At 34.9% G+C, this 6,731-nt stretch overlaps 1 long non-coding RNA gene across 5 annotated transcripts; it reads left to right on the forward strand.

Moving 5' to 3' along the window:
- The first annotated feature begins 1,115 nt into the window (after positions 1-1,115).
- LOC116433581 (uncharacterized) lies at positions 1,116-3,085 on the forward strand. 5 transcript variants are annotated; one of them, XR_004236317.2, is made up of 4 exons: positions 1,116-1,864; positions 2,078-2,613; positions 2,788-2,860; positions 2,951-3,085. It is a non-coding gene; the product is annotated as an uncharacterized LOC116433581 (long non-coding RNA). The 5 variants fall into 5 exon arrangements; XR_004236320.2 differs by having other exon boundaries at positions 1,116-1,277; positions 1,579-1,864; positions 2,788-3,081; XR_004236318.2 differs by having other exon boundaries at positions 2,788-2,849; positions 2,951-3,078.
- Positions 3,086-6,731: the final 3,646 nt, after the last annotated feature.

Genomic DNA, 6,731 nt, shown 5'->3' on the forward strand with positions numbered 1-6,731 from the left:
TAGAATTCAACGTTGTATATTTATCTTATTTATTACTATTACTATATGATCTAATTTTCATAATCTTTTAAAGCGTGGTCCTTTTTCAAACAATTCCCAACGTTCTTAACCGAGTCACTATTTTTCGCGATGTAGACCATTCAGAGTTTTGGTTATCCACAAACTCAATAATTTGGATCCTTGTATTATACCTCAAGATATGTACGATTAAAGCAAACATACTTCAAAAAATTTCTTTTTGAGTTTTTATATATTTGGACTGTTAATTATCCAACTAAATCGTATAGTCAAGGTTCTTCCGTAGCTTTAATTATATTCAAATTATATTAAGAATGCATTTTTTCCAAAAACGAAATCTCCAACGCAAGTACACCATTCTTAACCCTAGAATAGAGAACGGACTGCTTTTGTTTTTTAAGAAATAAAATATTAATACTAATAACAATAATAACAATAACAAAATACTAATAATGTGTTGTAATATTAAATAAACACTAACCCAAGTGACTGACACCTAACACCTAAGTCCATTATACTGCGAACGTACCACTATTTACAAGAAAACCTTGTAAACATTACCAGAACTCTTTGTAAAATAAAATACATCTAAAAATACTTCAAATTCGAATATTTTAATTAGTATCTTGCACAACACTCGTCACACTTCTAACCACAGAATCACATCAACCCAATTCCTGACAAGACTTACTGGACACCCCGTGCGTGCGTGCGAATGCGGCAGTTTGTTTCGCCCCTCGGAACACAGGATGGCCTATAGAGGTGACCGAAGTAACGCGTATTGCAAATGAATCGTTAAAGTCCCGAACGAGCGGAGAGTGCGTCGGACACAAGGAAATCGATGCTCGAGTAAATGATTTCCCGTACAGCCCCGTAAACGTTCATGCCTTTCGTTCGCGAAGGTAGAGCTCATAAATCTTTCGCCTAAGTCCCTCGACCCGCGTAGGCGCGGATGGCCACGCGCGCGCGTTGAGTGTTGGGATGATGCACCCCCACGCGTACAGCTTTTGCACGTTTAATATTGCGTGCGTCAGAGCTGAAGTATTTACAGCCACCGGATCGTGTACGGACGCCCATCCAGGCTCTTACGTTAGATTCAATCTTGCGCCACGTTCTTTCAATATGGAGATTTCGGTCCTGTCGCGCGGAATCTGCATTATGGCACCGGTGATTCGTGATCGTGCAACGTTTCGAAATCTCGTATCGTGTTTGTTATTCGGTTTCGCTATGAGTTCGTGCGGTCTAGTTTTCTATCATATGTATAGTTATAAATTGTGTAGTTATATTCTTGTAGAAGTTATAAGAATTTTATGTTTAATGAAATATTATTTAAATGTATATAATGATAATATATATAATGATTTATTCATTGTAATTTATATACATGTTTCTAATATTTTATTAAATATAAAATTCTTATGCCTTTTATAAGAATATAACGATATGTAAATGTAAAATTCTTATAACCTCATGACCTGTCGCTCTCGAATACCTTCTATTGACTAAACTGAAACAGGAAGGTTCAGTCTTATATTATATTTCCTTTTTTTCTTAATTCAGAGCATTTATGTGAGCGAGACAAGGGAATACAATAGAGATGCACGTGGCGCCGCGATTTATTAACGGAACGCGGATTTTTATGAAAATATAAATTTTTATATTCACGTTTTCATTTCTGTGTCCTTTGTTAGAAGTTTTATTGTCGTAGTGGTGGTATAAGAATTATTTTCAATTTCATTGAAATTTCTTATTTTATTGTGCTTTTTACGTTTATGAGTTCTGTGACTTTATGGAATCGGCAATCTATTTATTAAGCATCGTTCGTTGAATAGTGGCTCTGGAAAAGGTATATAAAAGATGCCCGCAATGAAGATACAAAATTTCATTTTCCAGAACAAGTTTAACAAGTAAAACCTACAACTACAATAATAATAATAGTGATAATTTCAAATAATATTTATTATTACGTGATAAACTTATTCTCAAAAAATAAATTTTGTATTTTTATTGCAGATACCTTCGAACATCCATAATGAATATTTTTAAACGTTGTTTTCAGGAAAGTATCCAACGGTGAATTAAACCAAATGGTCCAATTACGTAACAATTTCACTTAACCGATGTTTGTCCTTTAAGCAGGAGCTGTCCAAGCTTTACTTGCGGTTAAAACGAGCTTCCCCTGCCCTGCTTTTGTTGTCAAGGAAACCAAGACGCTAAGCATGGTGGCATCTATTGCAATCTATGGCAAACGCGAGAATCTCAGGTCTCTGTCTTCTACTGTTACCGCTGTCTCACGTTAGCAATGATGAATGAAGGCAGAGCGAAGCGTGTCGGGGTTTTCAACCCTGGACAGTGTGGCTTTAGATTATCTCGTGAGAGTCCACGTCAAAAACATAATGTATCGTAAACTCTGAGGATACATTACATTACGATAACGAAAACTACGGGAAAAGACCATATATTCCACAAGAAATAGTTGGCAAGTAATGGATCGATTTAATTTTTTTATCGTGTTGTATAGTGCACGATCTAAATTTTTAATGTCTATTATATAAAATGGAAACCAGTGATGTGCCTCATAAAAGGTTTCATAAGGTAATTTTCATCATAAATGTCCTTTTACATCGCATTAAAATTTTATTAGAATGGTCGCGAAGTACAAAATGTTAAACTTTCTTGAGGATTTGTTATTGCAATTTAAATATATATTGTATTTCAATGTTCATGTGATATGTTTTACTATACAACAAATCTCAAATTTTGTTATAGGAGATGACAAACTATACTATCGGATATTAAGAACAAATAGAAACTAAGATAACTGACTTATGGTAATTTCATAGTAAGAAATCAAAAGAATATTGTTCTACATATAATATTAAATCATCAACATCCAAATATTAAAAAAACATTTGCTCTTTTTTTTAATTAGGTTATCAAAAATCCTTTCTCACAAAGAATTAAGTCCTATTTGACTTCAACGAGTCATAACACCATATCGAGTGACCTCAACGAAAAATACAAACACATATACATACTCAAAATAGGTAGAACCTCCGCTTTTAGTCCAAATAAATGAAAATGCAACAAGAAAATTTTCAAAACATATCAATAAAATTCGATTGTATACAGAATTTTTGATTAAAACTTTTTTGTATATTTTTTATTGAAAAGTATTTAATTTATTGACACCCGAAATTGAACGTTCTAAATCGTGATAAATAGTGACTCATTTGATCGAGCTCCTGCCGTACATTCAAAATGAAATTCACCTTTCCCACCTTCTCCTGAATCAAGATCAAAAAAGAATCTAATCTCCGACGTTATTTTTGAAAACGGATTCACCGTGGTGTGAAATTCCGCCACGAAGGTCAGAATACCCGACCCTGAAAGGGCACTCGAGAATGAGTGTGCGGAGGAAACAACGCGGCCAGGCATAAATATTAATTGTTCGAAACATGTAAATACGTGCGGGGAGAACTGCGGCGCGACGGATTTAGGAGGATACTGCGACAGCACGTGCATCCCAAATGGACTATTATTCCATCAGCGACACAAACTGTTGGGTAACTCAGTGGAGCGAAGCGGCTCGTGGCTCTCCTTTGGTCCAGAGTTCCGATTCGCGGCGAGGGGAAGGGAGGGAGGGACAGAAGGAGAGAGAGAGAAAGATGGAACACACGTGTAGGTGACCAGAGATAGAGTGGAAGGGTCAATCTTTGCGAGCAGTTGCCAGAAATAATCTCTTGCTTGACTCGGTAGGGCTGATTGCTTGATTTCGACAAACATCATTCGTTCAACTCGATCTCTCTCCCCGTTCTATCGCCGTGTATTCGGTCTCCGGGAATTAGGCTGTCGTCCAACCGACTGTCCTCCGCGGTCGGCATACCAAATGCAATTGGAATTTCCAGTTTCTTAATCCAATTAAGAACGGCTGGAGCACTTTGTCACGATAGCCACGAAATGAATGCGAACGAATGACTGATACCGGAACGTCAGGAAACGGCGTCTCGTTTTTGACGAGGATTCGCGTGGTTTGATGGTCTGCTCTTGTTGCAGACAGACTGAGAATTTACGTTATTAATTTGAGAAATTCTGAATTAGAAAGTGGAATCATTGTGATATGATAGAATTGAATTTTTTATGTTGAGTGATAGTGTTAATGAAAAGATAGTTTTGGTTTTGTCTTTGGATACATTTGGAGACTATTTTGATTTTGTTCTTGGAGACATTTGTGAGACGTAAGAGAATACAAATTTGGAGTGTAATGATGTATAAAGCTGTACTTATTCGGTTTTCATGTAAAATGGTAATGTTAGTTAATGATGATTTTAACGAAATTAGTTTGGTGATTTATTTGATAATCGTTTTATAACTACGAGTACTAGGTAACAATGACAAATGCAAGTTTACTCACAATTTAAATGATCTTCAAGTAATATTAAATTGTAGTATACATGTAGAATATACTATACATGTTATATAAAATCTGGAAATAAACAGCATAAACGATCAAATTCTTCCAAAGATTGAAAAACGTATGGTAGACAGAATCACGTTTAGTTTTAAAAGTAATATACTAGGAAAGTTTCAACCTTATTTCTCACAACAAGCCGTTCATGGTACCGTGAAAATACAGAATCCATAATTCGCGTTTATTTCTGGAAATAAAAGAACGTTCTGCTAACTCATAAGGAGGATAGACAGTAAAATTGTTTCCTAAAGTGAATTCTACCTTACGACGGTGTAAATGAGGCTCGTACTCGCGTTTCAGATAGTCCTTGCGTGCTAGAAAATCATACTTGTATATTTGCGGTGTCTGAACAGTTGGGAGTTCATATCTGTTTTCGGTGGGAAAGAAGAACATTAAATCTCGTGGGTGAACGAACAGATCTTTGTCTGAAAGAAACCGCACAATTTGAAAACATTGAATCTAAAACGAATTTAAAACTATAACCATACATAGTTACTCTACAGAAAATATTACAAACAAGATATTCAAAGTTAAATACAGTCTAATAATGAAAATGATGAAATAAATTAATTCTTGCAAAATTCCGTAGTTCTATCTATTCAAAAAATCTATTGAAAAAGACTGTATAAATCATGAAAATAACATTACCCTATTATCACAATTCTGTAGTAACAGTATGATCTTATCGAACATTACAAATATTAAAAATAAACTAATCATTAATTTACCATTAAATTCATATTTCCATGTAAACATGAAAATACGCGAAGGAATTTTGATACGTGACAGGAATCCTGAAATAAACGGCGAAGCCGTAGTAGTGCGCGACTTTTCAGCCGTGAAAACAGAGGATTTTAAGTTTCACGGATTCACAACTTTATCGTCTACTTAGCGCGGGTTTCCACGGGGGAATCTTAATGATTACGCATTGTCACGTAAAGGAGGAAGGGGCAAAGGCGAACTGTGTTCAAGACCAAAGGGGGTTTTTTAATAAGCGACTGACACCCTTCTGCCGCGATCCGCTTACCAACCCTTTCTTCGTTGGATAGAGACAAATATTCAGTCAAGGGAAAAAATAACGTGACGGCACTAGGGTTGTGCCGTCAAGACTCATCCATCCTCCGGACTGTGATAAATGCAGCTGGTTAGTAAAAAAAAAGTGTGTTCCCTCCGCAAGAGTTTAAGTGTAAGAAAAAATATGGAAGTCCATTTATATTGCTGATTTGAACAATGCTTTAATTCCTGCATCGTGCTATCTGCTTAGACACAGGAATGTGATATTCTATAATTTCAGCAATACGAAAATAATGTAAGGAATATCAATCTGTTTATTGTGCTAATTATACGCGTTATCTTGTGTCCTGCAAATTTTTAAATATCATAATTGCAGAAAAAAGATTGATAAAATAAGCAGATTATTATGAAACGCTTAAATAAGAGGTCCGGACTAAAAACATTTTCTGAATAAATAAATAAGTCAAAATGATTGATTACTTAAATATATAGCGTATTTCATTATTTTCACATTCTAAATAATGTATCTAAAAATATAAAAATTTTATCTTTCTAACGAAAAGGATTATTAAAAACGATATAAATAAGATTATTAAATAATTTAAATAAGTTTGACAGTAAGTGCTCGATTTTAATTAACAAAATTTAATTCGTATTCGATGAAAAATTTTAATATTTTCAGTTTGCAACTAAAACACGATTATAACTTTGTTACGGTGAAGCTTGAAATAATTTCAAGCAAGAATTCACGATTCATCTGAATTCTAAGACGGTGCTCATAATAATTCTCAGGTAATTACGATTAGTCAAATTGACCGCTACGAGGCTGGAATCGAGGGTGAAAAAGGAAAATCGGGAAGCGAAGGAGTAAGAGTAACTTCAACAAGTTCGCGAGATTAAGATTATGCGAGGAATTATTCGGAGTAATTAAAATGCAGATGCGATCCACAAATCATCAAGATTTTTCGGCGCGTTAAGAAGGGTGGTCGCTTCATTCTCCCCGTTCATTAGTCCCCTCTTTGTGGAAAAAGACGCGTTCGTGAAAGTTGTGGTGATTTGCTGGAGAGGTTCATATATTATGCGCATTTATACGCATATATGGTGGAATATACTGCACGAAGAAATTATAAGATACGTTTAATTTTTTAAATAGCAAAGAGTTGAAATGCAGATATATATACATATTCCTGAATTTAATTAACATAACATTGAGAAATTTGTTTTGGGT

This window comes from Nomia melanderi, chromosome 2 (assembly GCF_051020985.1).
Source record: "Nomia melanderi isolate GNS246 chromosome 2, iyNomMela1, whole genome shotgun sequence".
Lineage (NCBI taxonomy): Eukaryota > Metazoa > Arthropoda > Insecta > Hymenoptera > Halictidae > Nomia > Nomia melanderi.